General features: G+C 43.4%; 1 long non-coding RNA gene across 1 annotated transcript in view; it reads right to left on the bottom strand.

Annotated features, from left to right (window-relative positions):
* Window positions 1–7,600: 7,600 nt before the first annotated feature.
* Window positions 7,601–20,918, bottom strand: part of LOC113407292 — a 37,047-nt gene continuing 23,729 nt past the window's right edge. The window contains exon 3 of the long non-coding RNA XR_003369963.1: window positions 7,601–7,660. This is a non-coding gene — a long non-coding RNA (uncharacterized LOC113407292). The remainder of the gene's footprint in view (window positions 7,661–20,918) is intronic.

Below are 20,918 nucleotides of genomic sequence, written 5' to 3'. Positions count from 1 at the left end.
TGCTGCGAACCAGTCTGTTCTCCTCGGCTTTTAGGAAAAGAGAGGTGCAATGAGAGCTACTATTTTGCGATATGGCAGGAAATAAGTATTTGGTTTTCATTTTTTTTTTGGTCAGTGAATTGTGCGAAGTACATAACCATATCACACCCTAAGGATCTAACAGTCTGGTGCAATGAATGGGGTCCTTTTTTTGAGAGACCCAAAAGCAGTAGACCAAAGGATCTGCACCTCTGCCCCGATATAACGCGACCCAATATAATATGAATTCCGATATAATGCGGTAAAGCAGCGCTCCGGGGGGGGCAGGGCTGCGCGCTCTGGTGGATCAAAGCAAGTTCAATATAACGCGGTTTCACCTATAACCTGGTAAGATTTTTTGGCTCCCGAGGACAGCGTTATATCTGGGTAAAGGTGTATTTGTAATCTCATTTTTGTCCTACCATTAAGGTTTAAAATATTTTGCCATATTCCCATGCAGAACATAACATCCAAATATAGTTCAAGTTACTTCTCATTCCACACTTTCCAGGCTCTAAAATATATTCTTTAAAGGAAATGGTATCAGGAACCATTCAAACGGGGGTTTGGGGGGGGTGGTAAACACCATTTTCTTTTCATGTTACAGATGATGATGAAATTTTCATCATCATCAATCACCACTACCACCGCATTGGTTATTGGGGCACCATCACTGATGAGCAACCAACCAATTGTCTCCATCCCGAGGATCGTGTGTCAGGGCTTGAGTCTCCGCTAAGTCCATTCCTGTCCACTCTTATGTTGTCAATCTCTTCTTCTGTCTACCTCTTCTTCTCTTCCCCTATATTGTCCCTTGGAAGATGATCTTGGATAGGCCAGATGATCTTGTTATATGGCCGAACAACTTCAGCTTGCGCTTCTTCACTGTCAACAGGAGGGCTTCATATGGCCCAGCGCATCGGGTGATGATGTTGCGCAACTCTTCATTAGTGACGTGGTCGAAGTAGGAGATGCCCAGGATTTTACAAAAGCATCTAATCTCTACTACGTGTATTTTCTGTTCAAGTTCTGCCATAAGGGTCCATGTCTCGCACACACAGAGAAAAATGGAGCTAACCAGTGCGTGCAGCAGTTTCAGTTTGGATTCCAGAGAGATGTTCTTATTTCTCCAAATTGGCTTTAGCTTTGCCACTGCTGCTGGTTACGCAGTTCTTGCCCGAATTTCTGCCCTGGATCCTTCATCAGTGATGATTGCCCCCAAATACTTGAACTGTTTCACTGTCTCCAGCTCTTGTCCACTGATGATATGTGAGCTGATCCTATCACTTTTGTTTGTCATCAGCTTGGTTTTCTCTGCACTGATTTCCATGCCATATTTTGCAGAGGTTTCATCCAATCATTTCACAAGCTTGGCAAGTTCATCTTCACTACCTGCCAGGCCATCAATGTCATCAGCGAACTGAAGATTTGAGATTGTTCGCCCCCTCAATGCTGACTGTGCATGTGTGATCTTCTAGGGCATCAGTCATTATGCACTCTAAGTAGATGTTGAACAGCATGGGTGAAAGAAGGCAGCCTTGCCAGACTCCAACAGTGGTGTGAAACCACTCTCCTATTGTGCCATTGACAAGAACTGCACTGCTGGCCTTGGCATACAGTTGTTTAATGATAAGAATAAGCTTACGACCAACACTGTACTTCTTCATGGTTGCGCCGACAGCTTCGTGCCATACTCTGTCAAATGTCTTCTTGAAGTCAACAAAGATGCGGTAGATGTCCTGCTAGTGTTGTAAGTACTTTTCACATAGAACATGAAGGTTGAAAATCTATTCTGTAGTACTTCTTCCTGCACAAAAGCCAATCTGTTCTTCAGCTATGATATTCTCTGCTTGTGGCTTCAATCTGTTTCATCACCACTCTGCTATGATGGCTGATTAAGCTTATGGTCTGGTAATTTTGACACAATTGCAGGTTGCCTTTCTTTGGCAGAGTGTTGATTAGCGACTGTGTCCATGTGGAGGGCCACTCAGCGGTCTGCCAGATCTTGTTGAGTACATCTATTACTATTTCTCCTCCAAATTTCATCAGTTCAGCTGGGATGTAGCTTTTCCATTCTTGAGTGATTTCACAGCTGTATCCATTTCGTCACGCAGTATTGGAAAGTCATCCTCCTCTGTTGAATCTGGGCTGCCTAAGACACTAGGATCTCCTTTTGTCTGGTGGTTGTATAGATCAGAGCAGTAGTTTGTCCACCTATTGATGATGTCCCTTTCTTCTGTAAGACTGTTCCCTTCTTTATCTTCAACTGCATTAGCTTTGGTCCATCTTTCCTTCGACAGATCTTTTACAACCTGGAAGGCTCATTTGCTATTTTTATTATTGGTATACTCTTCAATTTTAGAGCATTGTTTTTCAATCCATATCTCCTTGGCCACCTTCATTCCTTTCTTGATCTTTCTGCCAATTGCTCTGAATTTATCAGCTCCCTCAGTGCTGTTCTTGTCTCTCAAGTTCTCTTCTAATGTCACACATTTGTAGTATTTCATTTATGACCCATGGTTTTGTCTTCTTACGGTGTTTCCCAAGGATGTCCATTGCTGCCTCATTCATTATAGCGTTGAAACTGTTGGTCATTGTTTCTACGTCTTCCTCTAGAGCAAGCAGCGGGACAAATTTTCCGCCGACCACTGGAATGACTCTGCAATATTTCGGTCTCTGAGTCTTCAAGTCAAGCTTGGTTCTGGTGAACTTTGGCCTGATGATTTTCCTTAGCCGCAGTCAAATTTTTAGCATCACAAAGTCGTAATCACTTCCAATATTAACACCGGGGAAACTCCTCGTTTTAGCTCTGTTAATCCCAGAATGAAATTGGTTTTGCACCATGGTGTAGTCGATATGGCTGTGATGTAGACCATTAGGTGCGTGCCATATAGATCATCTTGATGCTTTATGTGCTCCTAATGTGTTTGCAAGAACCAGATTGTTATAGCTGGCAAACTCCAGAAGTCGCCATCCTCTCTCACTGGTTACTGCATTACAGAAAGGGCCACAATAATCTCGCCAATCTGCCTGTGTGTCAGTACCCACTTCAGCATTCCAATCTCCTTGTACAATCAGGATATCTTTCTTGTGTACCTTATCGATGAGGTCTTGGAGCTGATTGTAAAAATCTTCAATTTGCTCATCATCATAGTCTGTTGTAGCCATTGTGATATTAAACGGTACTGCCTTTAGACAGATGGAAATAAGCCTGCTGGACATTGGGTGGCATCCTAATACTGAATTATTGATATCTTTATGCACAAGAAATCCTACGCTGTTGACAAGTCTGTCCTCTCCACTGTAATAGAGTACATGGCCTTCTTCCGTTAGTACCTCTCCAAAGTTCTTCCATCTGACCTCAGAGATTCCTAGGAGGTGCCGGGTGTATTGTTCCATTTCATATGTGAGTTCTTTCAACCTCCCTATTTGTCTCAATGTCCTTACATTTCATGTGGCTATGGTGAGGTTATTTCTTCCACGGATCCTCTTTCTTGGGGTTACACCATAGTATACTAGTCGCGTCTGCCCTGGTGGGAGATGGATGGCGCGGTCATTATTAACCTGGGCTGTGATTAATCCGCTATAGACATCGTTGCCTTGCTCATCATATGGTGTGTCTTGGACAAATTTCTAACCTGGCGGAGCGCATCCCTCTCCAGGTAGCCCCTTTTTAGTCACCTCTAACATCATGCAGGAGGAGCAGTGGGCCTATTCTGTCCCCGGAATTACAGGGGAAAATTTACTCTAAGCCAAAACAGGGATCAAGTGCTCTAAGGGCCTTATATAGAGCTTGTTCCCATTTATGTAATTACATTTACCTTTCTTGCTTATAAAATTCACTGAGCCCACCATTTCTTAGTGGTTGAAATAGGTTTTAATTTTATATAACAAAAATTGTTGTAATCTACATACTGAACATTCTTTTTAACATATGTTCCCTATTTGCTCTCATGGAACTGCCCTAGTCTTTGCAGGCCCACTTTCGCCCATTTAAACAAAAACAAACAAAAAAAAGGATTTTCTTCTGAGAATACTTTAGACTGTATCCAGCTGTTCTTAGAAAAGGAGAATTCTATCCTTTTATTATGCTCAAAACGCCACTATCTTGATATCCCAAATAGAGCTGATCCATAAAAAGATCTTAGACAAGAAACAGTCATACTTGTCTAAGATATCTTATCCTGACCTGATACTTATCTACTTTCAAAGCCAGGACACCTGAGAACTAAGCTGACTAAGTAAGTTGCAATTGGTACAGAATCTAATCAAGCAAAGTCTTGGGTCCCACTGAGAGGTTCAACACACAGAACAGAACCGAACACTCCAATATGGCAATCCCAAATTCCATCCCCTTTGTGACGCTGCCTCTCAAAGAATCAGACAACTTTTTGTCCTTGACTATGCTGCCTGTGAAATGGGGCTACTCATGCAAAGGAAAAACCTACTGTTCTTGTATTATGCATCCTCTAAGGCAGTCGTCTCCAAACTTTTTTGATCGCGCACCCCCATCAGTAAAAAAATTTTGCGCACGCACCCCCTGCCACACCAGCTCTACCATCTTTGCCGAATCCCGCCCCAACTTCCTGTAGAGGAAGAAGAGTATCTCTGGATCAGACTAACTAATCTAGTGAGGAGGGCTTTAAACTAGGCTCAACAAGGGCAGGAAACAAAAGCCCACACATAAGTCAAAAACATGGAGACCTGGGAGAAGGGTTGGAATCTGGGGGGAGTATGGCCAATTATATCAGAGACAAGGCAAAAGCGAGAGAGAGAGAACATAGAGGGGAAATCAAATCAGTATGTTAGATGTCTGTATACTAATGCACGAAGTACGGGGAATAAACAGGAAGAACTAGAAATGACAGTTGGCATCACAGAAACTTGGTGGGATAACACACGACTGGAATATTGGTATAGAAGCATACTGTTTGTTCAGGAAGGACAAGCAGGGAAAAAGGAAACGGTATTCCCTTGTATACCAAAAATGTATACACTTAGACTGAGGTTGAGATGAAAATAGGAGACGGACTCGTTGAAAATCTTTGGGTAACGATAAAAGGGTAAAAACAAGGGTGATGTCATGGTACGGGTTTACTACAGACCACCTAATCAGGAGGGGGGGGGGAAAAAAGAGGGGGAAAAAAATTAAAAAAAAAAAAAAAAAACCTAACAAAATCATCCAAAACACACAACTTAGTGGTGATGGGTGACTTCATCTACCCAGATATCTATGGGAAAAAATACAGCAGGGCACAGATTATCCAATGCTTTTGAGACAATATTTGATTTCAGAAGGTGGAGAACGTAACTAGCGGAGAAACTGTTCTAGATTTAATTTTGACAAATAGGGAGGAAATGGTTGAGAATTTGAAAGTGGAAGGCAGCTTGGGTGAAAGTGATCATGAAATAATTGAGTTCATGATTCTAAGGAATGGTAGGAGGGAAAACAGCACAATAAAGATAATGGGTTTTAAAGAAGGCAGACTTTAGCTAACTCAGGCAGTTGATAGGCAAGATCCCATAGGAACCTAGTCTGAGGGGGAAAACAGCTCAAGGGACATTAATACGGGCAAAATAGCCACCTATCCCAACACGTAGTAAACATTGAAAGTATGGCAAGAGACCGCCCTGGCTTAACCAGAAGATCTTCAATGATCTGAAACTAAAAAGAGTCCTACAAAAAGTGGAAACTAGGTCAAATTACAAAGGATGAATATAAACAAACACCACAAGCCAAGACATAAAATGAGATTAAACTAGTTAGAGACGAAGAGTAACAAGAAAACATTCTACAAATACATTAAAAGCAAGAGGAAGACGAAGAACAGGGTAGGCCCCTTAGCCAATGAGGGGGAAAAGACAACAACATAAAATGTGGAAATTGCTAAAGTGTTGAATGACTTTGATTCAGTTTTCACCAAAAGGGTTAGTAGCAATCGGACATCTAACATCGTGACCACCAGGGAAAACGAGGTAGGATCTGATGCTAAAATACGTCAACATCAAGTTAAAAATTACTTAGTTATCAGAGGGGTAGCCGTGTTAGTCTGGATCTGTAAAAAGCAACAAAGAGTCCTGTGACACCTTATAGACTAACAAATGTATTGGAGCATAAGCTTTTGTGGGTGAATACCCACTTTGTCAGATGCATGTGTCTAACGAAGTGGGTATTCACCCACGAAAGCTTATGCTCCAATACATTTGTTAGTCTATAAGGTGCCACAGGACTCTTTGTTGCTTTAGACAATTATATGTCTTCAAGTCACCAGGTCCTCATAAAATACATCCTAGCATACTAAAGGAGCTGACTGAGGAGATATCTGAGCCATTAATGATTATCTTTGAAAACTCACGAAAAATGAAAAAGGGAAAATATAGTGCCAAAAAAGGGAATAAGGACAACCTGGGGAATTATAGATCAGTCATCTTAACTTCAGTACCCGGAAAGATAATGGAGCAAATAATCAAGCAATCAATTTGCCAACGCCTAGAACAATAAGGCGATAAGTAACCATCATGGATTTTTCAACAAATCATGTCAAACCAATCAAATAGCTTTCTTTGATGGGATAATAAGCATTGTGGAGATGGGGGGGAAGCGGTAGATGTGATATATCTCCACTTCAGATACTGTCTCACGTGACCTTCTCATAAACAAATTAGGGAAATAGAGCCTAGATGGAGCTACTATAAGGCGGGTGCATACCTGGTTGGAAAACTATTCCAAATGGTTCACAATCAAGCTGGAAGGACATGTTGAGTGGAGTCCCACCGGGATTGGTCCTGGGTCCAGTATTGTTTAATATCTTCATTAATGATTTAGATAATGGCATAAAGAGTACATTTATAAAGTTTGCCAACAATACCAACCTAAAAGGGGTTGCAAGTGCTTTGGAGGATATGATTAAAATTCAAAATGATCTGGACAAACTGGATAAATGGTCACCCCTACAACAGATAGTCCTTTCAGCTTGTGGTGTCCATTTTGGTGGCCCTTACTGTCTAGATTACTCAAACAGCAGCTACCACCAAGGATCCTGGGATAGGATGCATTTAGAAGTACTGAAAGCCAGATGAGGGTACTGTTTGCTTGTACCTGGTTTACAAGCTATCCAGATTGCACTATAAAAGTGAACTGTAGTTTTCATTATTTACTGTTTGTCTCATCTGCAAATTGGTAAGTTATGATTGTGTGTCTTCTTCCAGGTCACTGATAAAAAAAAAAAGAGCACAGGGCTAAGATCCCACAAGAAACACCACCACTTGATGATGATTCCCGGTTTGCCTTTACATCTTGATACATATTCTTCATTCAATTAGGGACAAAAAAAAAGAGAGACACTTTCATTCATACATTGACAATGACCTTCAAGTGAACAGACATTAGTCATGGTGTAATTCTCTAAATGAAAGACATCTAAAATTCACCACTAAGTATTAAACAGTGATATGGGATTCTTACCATCATTTTTTCAAAAAGTGCTAGGATTTCTCGCTCTGACAAGGGTTTGGGGATGAACTCATCCACATCTGCAGGAGGTGATGACCAATCAAGAGAGGAATGTGATTGTTTCAGCTGCAATAAAGGAGGTCTTTCTTTTCTACTGCCTGGAATCCTTATGCTGGCAAATCTATCCAACTGCAAACAAAAAACAGTGAACGTGTATCACCAGTCATTCATATTATATTCAACCACAATAGTTTTCACACATACTTTGTTAAAAAGTTAAGTGTCTGACATGTTTGACCAACAGCTAGCTTTTAACGTTTTTATAATGAGACCTATTCTACTCATCTTTAGACATTTTAAAAAAAAAAATCAGCTGCTCCAATACGTGTACTTTAAAGTTTGCATCGATAGGTATCTTTTTTGTTTTCATTACCTGGGACAAAGGGAATAAGGGACATAAGCACTTATGCCAGCAAAACTTATGTCGATCAGGGACATGGTTTTTTCACACCCCTAAGTGACTTAAGTTTTCCCAGCAAAAGTGGTAGTACATACATGGCCTTAATCCTAAAAGTACAATAGTAGTAAATAATAGCGGTTAGCTCACCGAGTTCTTATTGTTCAGAGATCTCAAAGTACTTTATAGAGCTGGGTAAGAATTGCGCATAGTACCCCAAAATTGTGCTCCCAAAATTGATGCAAATACATGTTAAGTTATTTGTCCAAGGAATAAAAGATGGAGCAAGAACACAACATTCCTGACCTCTACCCACAGCACTATTGTAAAACCAATATTTTTTGTGTATGTTTGAATTTAATAACTCTTCGGGATTGTCAAATAGGCTTAAATGGAATTTAATCAAATATCAGCCAGATTAGTACAGCACTATACAGAATACAGATACATTACCACCCTTGGTGTAAGGTGAAGAGCTTCCCTCTCCCCTCCTCCTCTGTATCTGGTTGGATGCTGGCAGTTTTATAATCCCCAACCTAATTTGTCAAGTTCCCTGTTTTTTATAATCCCTGTTCCTTGTTGAAGAAAAAGTTGCTTTTCCGTGATTAATTTCACCATGTGTCCTCTTGGCATTTTTGTTTTACCTAATTACTTATGAATTTCTTTTTTGGCATCTTTAGGGTTACATGATTGATAAACTAAGAGGAATTCTAATCCAGTTACTATTACTGACAGCTGTGACAGCCAGCAGTTCTTACTGAGTTAGCAAACATCTTTCAATGGATTCTTATTTTACCCATTACAGAAAACATCTGCAACAAGTACCTCTTATCAAAGAACATAAATAAATAGTAGGTACCCCTTATCAATCATCCAGTTTTGTTTATACCATACTTTTGCTGTATAAGGGGTCTTCCCTAGACATCTATTTTCCCATAGACTTGAGACCAGCCATAATAAAGTAAAGCCCAATATTCAGTCACATGAAATTCTTGAATATGGGTCACTCACGTTAAAAATCAACATTTTGGTCTTAGAGTTCAAACATACCCTTTGCTAATAACAAAAACTTTGGAAGAACAATTAATATATGAATGAATTTAATGTACAAAAATAAAAAGAGGACTAAAAGGGTTAATATTAAACTAACAATTGCAAAAACTTATTGAAAAAGCTGTTTTTTTTTTAATAGACTCTTATTTGCTTCTTATGAAAGAAATTACAATTCATAACAGGCATGATTTTGATGTTCTAGAACTCTTCCTAATAAGATGCCGTTTTTATTTAATACTTAAAACAACATTAAAAAAAAAATCAAACACAAGTTACAATTTAAGCCTGTTAGGATACTTCACAGTATTAATGTTGCCATTCTAAAAATACTGCACTATTGTCTATTCAAGGGACTTAGTAAATTTCTTCTCTGTACTTACTGCATAAAAGATAGAGTTCACTAAAACATAAGAAAGTCAATAGCTTGGTATTGTTAAGAATTGCTTCAAGAGTTTATTCCATTTCTTCTCCTTCCTCAGCTCTCTGAGCATGTCACAACATCTTACTTCCTTATCAAGTAATAATACCAGAATTTCCCACGCTACCACACTGTTTACTTTACTTTACCCTTATTTTTCTATCTGCTATCCCCACAACTTTGCATGGCAAAGAACACTTATCAGTTTTGTAGTCATCCCTACACTTGGCATTTCCAACACTTCAGATTGGACAGCACAGAGGAGTAGATCTAGAAGTGCAGAATCAGCTTGCACAATCCCATAAGTCAGAAGCTTGTCTTAGTCACAGGTTTGACTGAGCCTTCAAGACTGGACACACAGTCAAGGAGGATCAAAAATACAAGCAACTGAAAGTAATACTGCCTAATTCAGACTTTTGCTGTTTGGTAAGCAACAGATTATATTAGCCTAGCCAAAATCAGCTAGGCACCTTCCCTTAGTTTTTGTTACTACAAGAACGCTGTTTTAAAAAGTATCTGAACTTTCTTAAGCCTTACTAAACCAAACCTTTAGTCCAAATATTTTGTACCATGTATACCTACATGAAAGCTTGAGTCATACATATTAGATTAGAGCCAATTACTTCTATATTTCTTATTATAAACAAACAGACTATTATGTGATATGTCCCTTAGCCTCTATGTAGCTTAAAAAAGTATTGTCATTAAGATGTACTATTAAGAGCAAGTAGAATAACAAATGGAAGCTTGAAGTCTGTACCTGTTTTGTGTTTTCACAATTATGGAAGACAACCCTGCTGATTGCCATGATCCCAGCTATTAATATGTTGCAACAAACTAACAGTTATTATAATCAAACTTTAGGAATTCACATTTTACAGCAAGTATTTAAAATATGTATCCTATCAGGTACTACACACGGGGATGATATACAAAAGTACTCCAATTTAAAAAAGACAGCACTAACTTTTACTAAGCTAAAAAACTCCATTTAATTGTAGCTCATATTAGAAAAAAGTAATTTTCAGCTTCATTGAGTTCCGCTTCCTGAATTACAGATTCATCCCCTGATGACCTTGAGTATTGTATGTGTACACACACAGAGTACTCAAGGTCATCAGGTGATTAATCTTTGTATATGTGTATATATGCATTACAGAAAAAAAATGGTTTCTTGTCTTAACTGTAGTTTGAGAAGTTTTGTCCACACAGATCCCACACTAGATGTGTGTGCGCCTCATGCATGTGATATCAGATTCTTTTTAGCCAGCAGCAACCGCTGGAGAGGACAAAGTCTGCGGTGGCCCAATTGCCTCCCAGTTCCTTCACAATGGTAAAGGACTCCACATTAGTGTATGGTGGGCAGGCTGTGGGATCCATGTGGACAAAACCTCTCTAACCAGTTACTTTATACTAAATCACCATTTTTTCTTTGAATACTTATGCACACGGATCCCACTTTAGGCAACAGGCAAGAAGTTCTTTGTCTTCCATAGTGGGGAGAAGTCTAAATGACTATAAGACTCCACTGCCAAATTATGCATTAGATTTAGAAGCTACCAAGAGAATAATGTAACATATCTATCGAATTCCAAGTAGCAGCTCTACAGATATCTAAAATAACTATAGGTATGTATCTCAAAGGCAGAGGAGGCTGCCTTGAACTCTTGTAGAATGCCATCTGACACCCATTTTTAAGATTCTCTGTTGAAAGCTTTTTCCCTAAATTTATCCCCAAAAGATACCAACAGTATTGATGAATGAGACACATCCAGGATGAATCATTACTACCTACTTACAGAGTAAGCGAGTCTTGACTGTGTCCACCAGGGTAAAACTCTCCCTGAACTACCTACTGCAAGCAACACAAGCACTCCACTCCGGGGTGTCATAAGCCCCACTCTTCCCCAGGGCAGGCTAGCAATTTACACTCCTCACTTTGTTATACTCGAGTGCCCAGTCCCTTGTCTTCTGGACACCCGCAATGTATTCTGATCCACGGACTACATGGATGCAGTACACCTCAGTTCAACACTTTCCTTAGCACAAGGTACTTAGACATATTTATAAGAAGAACTGAATTTTAACATAGCTTGAGCTAAAGTTTCAAATAAAAAGAAGTTTAAGGATTTGTAAACATAAAATTGCAGGTAAAAGCATAACAATTTATAGTCTGTACTTATTAACAAGTTATCTTCCTGTATAATAAGGTTTTTCTCACCCAACCGTCAGTTCATGTAGTGCTTGTCCAATACAGAGAGCTGGGATCCACTTTTCATGACACTGATGTTGGCAGATCTCCTCCATAATGGAGAATATTTTGTGCTATTTTTCCTTCTATTATACAGCTCCAGACTTTTGTCTCATGTCATGATCAGCTGTTTCATTCACTTCAGCTTTTGTCTTAAGTTTGTTCTTAAGCAGAGACCACACATGACCACCCCCACCCTTCAATGAAGTATCAAGAAACTAATCAGATACAGATGTAGTATGCCTGCCTGGCAATGTCATCTTGTCTGGTAATGCCTGTGTCACAGGATTGGCAAAAGAGTTTTGTCTTATTGAGGTAATACAAGAAAACTTTTGTCCAGCTTGTCCTCGTCCATCCCTCCACGAATGCAAGTTGACACCACACCATTCCATTTTATTGCAAGCACGTTCTTTCATTTCTGGTCGTAGAATTTTGTCATGGGATTGGCCCAGCACATTTTCTGTCTGCCCTGTGGTCGCTTGTGGTCTCTGGGGATCTAGTCACGGATGCGGTTGTCCACCTATTGTCTTGCTTGCAAACTACATAACCCGCCCGTCTCCGCTTTGCGTCGTAAATCACCTGCATTACATCAGTCACCTCTGTATGCCTTCTGATCTCCTCATTTGGTATGTGATCATGGAGCAATATCTTACACATTCGCCTTTCCATTGCTCTCCTGATGACAGCGAATTTTTCTTCCTTCGCTTTCGTCATTGACCAGCTTTCCACCCTGTATATCATTGCTGGCAGAACAGTGGAGTTAAATAGTTCTTTCCTTTTCTTCTTTTTGTCTCCATTAGAGACATCTTTATTTTGTTGAAACTTTCCCACCCCGCCTTTCTCCAGAGCATCCTTGGTTTTGGCTCTGAGTGTTATCGTCTCTATACCAGTACTTGAACCGGAACAAGGTTTGGAATATGACTTGTTGGTCAATCTTTCCCATGAAGCAAATAAATAAGTTTATCTGAGTTTTGTAAAATTGGCCTCTTTCCAATACACTGCAGCTTATCTTTCTCCTTGTAGTATTGCACTGTGGGCAAAGAGGTATTTCCTGCAACGAAGGCAGATTACCAGACCCGAGAAACATGGTTTCCTCCACCAGGTCAAGGCTATCAGAAAAAACCTTGAACCTCTCCTTTGAGACTTTTGTAAAATTTCTGGACACTATGGCAACAGTGAGGGGAAAAAAATCAGGGCATGAACTTTCATTCTCATAGAACTGATAACCTCATTGGATTGTGCCTTTTAACTTCTACAAGTTGCCCCTTGGAGGAAAGACTACAGATTTCAGTATACATTTGTATCCCTAAATATATTCTAGATCAATAGATGTATACTAGATCAGGTTACTATCAACTTCCTGATTTATGACAAACATACTCCTGCTGATGTTCTTAAATGGGGATGTTCATTAGTTAAAGAAAGGGGTACACTTGTAGCCCTTTCCTGTCAAGAGATACTACAAAGGTCACTTGTTCTTTCATGGAAACCCTCCACAGGTTGTTACTATCCTAAAGGGACAGTATCCTAAAGGGCCAAGTTGTGCATTGGAAAAGTATTCCACTACAGGCAAAGCACACAAGCCTCCTGTCGGATTATTTTACCAAGATGTGCAGGTAAGCTTCCTTCAGATCAGCAGAAAAATCTGCTTGAGATATTGCAGCACAAGTGGTGGTGTGATAATCTGGCCTACAAATTTACCCTTACTGTAAACAACTGTAAAAAGTGAGTGAATGTTCATAACGAGTCAATTCCCATCAACATTTTATTGTTGAAGACAATATTTGCATGGAGGGGAGAGAGGCGGGAAGAGGAGGATAGAAAGACTGAATTCTGGGAGGTGGGGAATAGAAAAACTGAATTAGTCCAAACAAAAAGGCTTGCTGATCTAATTCAAGAACTATGTTAAGATCATACCAGGTGAACAACAGTGAGACCAGAAAAATATCAATGAACCAAAATTGGTGCGTCAGAAGTTAGGCCTAATTGGTGGACAAAATTATGAGGGGAAGGGCCATTACACCCCATCATTTTTTTTTTTTTTTAAGAGACCCCAAAAAAACAACTAGGTGCAGTGGAAGCTGGCCAGAAAAAACACTGACTGACAAGGGGGAAGCTAGCTACCATAATGCTGGCTAAAGAAGGGGAAGGAGCAAGCTTCATAATTATGGCTGCCACACCCACCAGCTCCTGGGATACCAGGCCTTCTTCATCCTAATCCTGAAAGACATCCTGACCAGAAAGAGGGAGCCAGAGGACATCACCACCGACACCAGCTCCGGTGAAATCCCAAACACCTGGGATGTGACACTCTCACACTCTGCTGCGTGTTCTTTTCCTTCCCCACCTTATTTCTTCTCTTTCTATTTCCCTCCTTTTTCCTAAAGTCTAATAAGAATCTAACTTAGTCAGCCAAGACTATATTTTGCAACACTCCCGTAAACTCTGTGACCAAAAAGAGGCAGCTAAATCTAATGCCTTACACAACCTGATGCTGTTATGAGTTTGCCATGTGCTGTGCCTATGTTTCTCCAGCAATGTGGTTTCAAGTGAGAGTCAACATCAGACAGAAGCTTCATTTTCTATGTTCATTGTTCTTTTCTTTCCCCTTTTTGTGGGTGTTCATCTTGTTTTGTCTTCTAGGAAACAGATTTGGACTTGAAAAACAAACAGCTCCACCCAGTCTTAACTAATTTCTCTTGCCCAAAAGAATAGCTACTCTCAAAGGGCTGGTCCACACTAACCCCCCACTTTGAACTAAGATACGCAACTTCAGCTATGTTATTCACGTAGCTGAAGTCGAACTCTCTTAGTTCGAACTTACCGCGGGTCCACACGCGGCAGGCAGGCTCCCCCGTCGACTCCGCGTGCTCCTCTCGCGGAGCAGGAGTACCGGCGTCGACGGCGAGCACTTCCGGGATCGATTTATCGCGTCTAGACAAGACGCGATAAATTGATCCCAGAAGATCGATTGCTTACCGCCGGACCCGGAGGTAAGTATAGACGTACCCTAAGATACAGTCAAACATGGAGGAGTTTCCTTCTAAAGACTCTCTGCAGCTAGAGAAAGAGAACAAGGGATGTAGTTAAAGTGAAAGCCTCATTTAATACTTTCCATTTCAAAATGTTTTAAATCGTTTTTTTGTTGGTTTTTTTTTAAAGTTTTAAATATTAATCTCTACTGGTGCAGATGCAGTTCAGTTGGGAGGGTGAGAGGAAGGAGTTACGTTTTAGTAATACACAAACCAAGTAGTGTAGACGCAGTGCTCTTTATCAGTATCACATCAACTTGGAAAACCTTTAGTGAGATGACATACCATATGATCAATCAAGAAGAGATGTTTTACCTCACTTGACAGCAACTAATCAGGTGTGATAGAAAAATGAAGATGGAATTCTTGAGAAAAACGGTTACTTATGGTTTCTTAACCGTTGTTCTTAGAGATGTGTTGCTCATGTCCATTTCATTCTAGGTGTGTGTGTGCCCATGTGCACAGTTGGAGATTTTCACCTTAGCAGTATCCATAATGTCAGCTGTAGCTCCCCCTTAAGTGCTGCCATGCTCATGCGTTGGTATATTAGGCACTGCTGACCCTCGCCCTCTCATTACCTTCTTGATGGCAACTCCAACAGAGGGGTAGAGGGCGGGTAATAGAAGGGACCTAAGGAACACATCTCGAAGAGCAACAGTTACGAAAAGGCAGTTAACAGTTTTTTCTTCTAATGCTTGCTCATGTCAATTCCATTTTAGGTGACTAACAAGCAGTATGCTCGGAGGTGGGTTCAGAGTTCACAGTCTAGCGGCTTGCAGTACTGCTCTACCGAAGCCAGCATCGTTCCGGAACTGCTGGGTAAGTGCATAATGGGATGTGAACATGTGAACGGATGAAGAGATGGCCGCCCTACAGATGTCCTGGATAGGCACTTGGGCTAGAAAAGCTGCTGAGGCGGCTTGCGCCCTGATTGAATGGGCGGTTACGATCATCAGAGGTGGCACCTTTGCCAGATCGCAGCATCAGCGAATGCAGGCAGTGATCCAAGAAGAAATTCTTTGAGCAGACACTGGATGACCTGTCATCGTGTCAGCCACTGCAATGAACAATTGTGTCGATTTGCGAAATGGCTTGGTCCTTTCAATGTAAAAAGCTAGCGCTCTCCTGACATCTAGGGAATGCAATCTACACTCCCCCTCCAACTTATGCAACTTTGAAAGAAAAAAAAAAAAATAGGAAAGTACATTTCCTCGCCCATATGAAACTGCGAGACCACCTTGGGCAGGAAAACCGGGTGCAGCCATAACGGGACCTTATCTTTGTAGAAGACCGTATAGGGTGGCTCCGAGGTAAGCACCCTTATCTCAGAGATCCGGCGGATGGATGTTGTTGCTAGTTGCAATATGACCTTCCAGGACAGGAGGAGGAAAGAGCAGGAAACCAGAGACTTGAAGGGGGGGTTCCGTAAGTCATAACAGCACAAGATTCAGGTTCCATGGGGGAACGGGGTCCCTGACATGAGGGTAGACACGCTCGAGGCCCTTGAGGAAACTAGCAGTCATGTTCTGGGAGAAAACTGACCTACCCTTGAGCGGCGGACGGAAGACCGAAATAGCAGCCAAGTGGACTTTGATAGATGAAAGGGACAGGCTTTGGAGCTTGAGATACAGAAGATAGTCCAGGATCAACTGCAGCGAGGCCCGCTCAGGTCGGATACCCTTATCTGAGGTCCAACAAGCAAACCGCTTCCATTTGGCCAAGTAGGTCGCTCTGGTAGAGGGCGTTTTGCTGCACAACAGGACCTGCTGGACAGCAGCCGAGCACTCCTGCTTCTCCGCATTTAACCACGTGGTAGCCACGCAGTCAGGTGCAGCACCACCAGGTTCAGATGCAGAAGACTACCATGGTTTGGGGACAGCAGATCCAGCCTGAGCGGCAGCCGCAATGAAACAGCCACCGAGAGGTTCAGCAGTGTGCCGAACCAGTACTGGTGCAGTCAAGCCACCACTATGAGGACCACCTTCGCCCTGCCCTGCTTGATTTTCATGAGAAGACTGTGAATCAGCGGCATATAACAGGAGCAGAAAAGCATCTGACAGGGAGTCATTGTCCATCCCCTGAATCAAGCTGAAAACATGGCATTTCCTGTTCTGCCTAGACGCAAACAAGTCTGTGACAAGTTAGAGCCCCCCATCCGGGATGTCACCTGATGTGCTGGGGTCCCACTCAGCTCTCCGGCCCTGCCAGCCTGGGTTTCCCTTGCACTGGGTTGCTGTGCCAGGCTCTCAAGCCCCTTTCCAGCACACACCCAGGCAAGACCACACTCAGCAGACACAGACTGCAGTAAGATCTGTGTGAGAGGATTCACCCAGCACTCATGTGCACACCCACAGTGGAGAGATAAACCCCAGATAATGTTGTCTTGCGCTGTATAGAAAGATCTGCACAGCGCAAGCTCATAAAAATTCACCTTCTCCCTCAATGTGAAGAAAGATATGCACAACTTCTTACCCCCGCCCCGCCCAAGGTATGAATTACACAATCTGGATTATGTTATAAACAAGAAATAAGTTTATTAACTATAAAAGGTGGATTAAGTGATTATAAGGGATAGCAAACAGAACAAAGATTACCAAGCAAATAAAATAAAACACGCATACTAAGCTTAAGATCTTAAAGAGACTGGTTTCAAGAAGTAATTTTTCACTCTAAATGTTGAATTAGGCGGAATGCAGAGTTTCTGTATCTTTGAGTTCCAGCTATTTCTCTTTACAGATTAGACTCCTCTGTCTCAGTCTGGACTCAGCCCTTGCCTTTCCCACTGCTCAGTTCTCTTGTCTCTTCAGGTACTTTCAGCAGTCTTTCTTCTTGGGCAGGAAGGCAACGGATAAGAGTCCTGTTTGCCTTACTCCCCAACCTTAAATAAGATTTACATAAGGCGGGAATCTTGTGTTTCCCAGTCTTGACCTTCCCCTCCTTTTAGTGGAAAATTACTTGAAGTCCCAGAAGTTGTTTAGTACCAGGTGACAGGACCACCTGACCTAGTAGTGTCACAGCTACATCCCAGGACACCTCTCGTGAAGGAGAGTGTGTGACGAGGTGTACCTACCCCGCACCAACCCCGAAAAGGTTAACTGTGCTTTGCAGGCTGAGGAAGCCCCTTCCCTCAGACTCTGCTGGGCATGCTCAGCCTGAAGACGGAGTATAAAAGGAAGCAGCCCAGCTTAGTCTAGGGACACTGCTGAAGGGAGAGGACACAGATTGCAGACTTTCCCCAGGGAGCAGCTGCAGGCCCTGACCCCAAGAGCAAGGGCAAAGAGGCCCAGACGGACTCCAGACTGCCTGACTAGCCCCAGGAAGAGACCATGCCGCCGGGAGCTAGGCCATTAGAGGACCCCAGAGACCCGAGGGAACCATGGAGCTTCACCAAAGGAGAAAAGGGGAGGAAGCAGCCCAGGGGACTTAGAATCTTCTCCAGTGAGTGAAAGGGGGAACTGGTCAGAGTGTTTCGGGAGGATCCCCGCTGAGTAGGTGGTGAGCACCGCCACTATCGCCAGGGCCCTGGGTTGGGATTCGGAGGAGCAGGGAGGGCCCGAGTCCCCCTCCCCGGACGCCACTCCCTACCCCCAAATAGCACCCCACTCCCCCAACAGGCCAATTGGCCACACAATCCCACAGGGGTAGGCCAGCCTATTGACTCTGGCCATTAGGCCACGCTACCCTGAGTGAAAGGCCCGCTTACTGACTCCGGCCATTGGGCCACACTGCCCTGAGAGAAAGGGCCGCTTACTGACTCCGGCCACTAGGCCGTACTACTACGTTTGCAGTCAGGGTAACCAACATAGGACCTGACACATTGCTATTCAGTTATTCTTCCCTTCTAAAAAAAAATATATATATATATATATATCATGTCATAAGCATATTTCCATAAAGCATATGGGGTGTAATGTCACAAGGTCCACTTGGGGAGTTCCCCACCTCTGGAAGATGAAGCTGACTGCTTCCAGATGGAAGAACCACTTGTGGCGAGACAAGGTGGTCCAGCTGAGGTGATGCGCCAAAGCGTTCCTGGCCCCGGGGAGGTGTGCAGCTACAAGATGGATGCCGTGTTGTACACAGAAGTTCCAGAGCCTGTGGGCTTCCTAGCAAAGGGCAGACAACCTGGCCCCCCCTTTGCTTGTTGATAGAGAACATTGCTGCTGTACAGGGATGGAACCGAGAAGGGAACCCCCTCCAACACCAATGCAGGATTCTGCCACCGTGTGAGTGACAACAGTACGTGGTCTGGGACCCTGACCACACAGTCCACGCCATGTCTGTTGGGGATGTAAACCGATGCCAGCCTCACCTGCAGGGGCAATGGGGAAGAGCCGTGCGTGCCGGACCACGTAAATGCAGGCCATCATGTGGCCCAACAATCATAGGCACGCGTGAGTGGTGGTCAAAGGGTGGGCTCGCATGCATGAGATCAGGTCCGCCATGGCTCAGAACTCAGCCTCAGGAAAGAAGACTCTGGCCAGAGTAAAGTTGAGGACCGCTCCAATGAATTCTATGCGTTGTACTGGAATTAAGGTCAATTTTTTTCTCATTTATCAACAGCCTCAGGTCATGACAGGTGGAGCAAACCAGATCGAAATGCCGCCGCACCTGATCCCAGGACCAGCTCTTTATTAGCCAGTCATCGAGTACAGATAAATTTGTACCCCTCAGTGCGTCAGGTAAGCGGCCACTGGCACTATGCACTTTGTAAACACTCCCAGGGCTGACGAGAGACCAAAGGGCAGCGCCTTGAATTGAAAAGGGCGGTGGCCCAACACAAAATGGAGGAAATGCCTGTGCCCCGGGTAAATGGAAATATGGAAACTGTGTCCTTCAAGTCGAGGACAGGATACCAGTCTCCTGGATCCAGGGAGGAAATAATAGAGGCCATACGAAACTAACTTCTTGAGAGACTTGAGGCAATGCAGGTCTAGAATGGGTCTGAGACCCCCTTTTGCAATTAGGAAAGTGGGAATAGAACCCTTTCCCCTTCAAGTCTGGAGGGACCTCCTCTGGAGGGACAGCTGTCTAGCCTGCTGAGGGGTGTGAAGGCCCATGAAACAGAGTGTCACATGAGTATTTAAGCCTGTGGAGCCATGAGTCAGCCAGCTCCCGAAAGAGCACTGCTCCCTCAAATGGAAGAGTAGTCTGCATCTCCTGGGACAGCCCAGAGCACTGTAACCAGAAGCTACACCTCATGAACACCGCAGAGGTGACTACCCTTGCCACCAAGTCCGTAGTGTCCCAGGCCATCTGGAGGGCGCCTCTTGCCACTACTTCGTTCTTTTCCACCAAGGTGGTGAATTCCTAGGCTCAGTCCTGTGGGAGGCCCTCCTTGAACTTGCTGATGGAGTCCCACAGGTTCAAGTTATACCTGCCTACCAGGGCCTGATGGTTAGACACCAGAAATTGCAGGCTGGCTGTCGAATAAATTTTCCTGCCATAAAGTCCAGCCTCTTAGTATCTATTTTTTGTTGCGCCACTCGCCTGGCCCTTTCATTGACAGCGGACACGACCAGGGATCCCACTGGAGGGTGGGTAACAGGTACTCAAATCTCTTTGCGGGGATATAGTACTTCTCTTCCACCTTCTTGGAGGTAGGCAGAATGGAAGAGGGGGTCTTCCACAAATACTTGGCAATTTTAAGGACCCCTGGGTGGACAGGCAACACGACCCATGCCAGGGTGAAGGAAGGTATGACATTCAAGAGGTTGGACTCCTCTGCTAGCTCCTCAACCTCCAAGTTCAGGTTGGGAGCCACCCTTTTGAGCAGGACCTAGTGCTCTTTGAAGTCTTCCAGGGGGAGGCACTGCTCGTTTGTGAGGGGCCCACCACTGCTTTGTCCAAAGACAACTGCACAGCAGGGGGAGGGGCAGCTTCCCCTTGCTTGTCCGGGGATGGTTCCTTGGGCATCGGGGCCCATTCTTTTGCTCCCATGTCGCATTCGGCACCATGCTCCAACTCTGGTGCCGGCTGTGTCGGGGGCAGCTTGTCCACTGTGGCCTCGAAGGAACAGTGGGAGTACAGGATTGGCATCACAGGTACACCGCACAGGTTCAAGTACTGCCACTGCTGCAGGAGCTGCGCCGGTCTCGATTCAAGTTTTATAGATGAGGGGCTGAACTCCCCTTCAGGCTCGGACCATTGCCCTTCCGGTGACCAGGGCAGAGCCGTAGATGCCTGAGACTGCCATGATGATGGGAAACGGACGCCTGCAGTCCGGAGATGTTCCG

This window comes from Terrapene carolina, unplaced genomic scaffold (genome assembly GCF_002925995.2).
Source record: "Terrapene carolina triunguis isolate 2854851 unplaced genomic scaffold, T_m_triunguis-2.0 Scaffold18, whole genome shotgun sequence".
NCBI lineage: Eukaryota > Metazoa > Chordata > Testudines > Emydidae > Terrapene > Terrapene triunguis.
The sequence above is the reverse complement of the archived record's forward strand: the minus strand, read 5'-3'. Positions and strand labels throughout refer to the sequence as shown.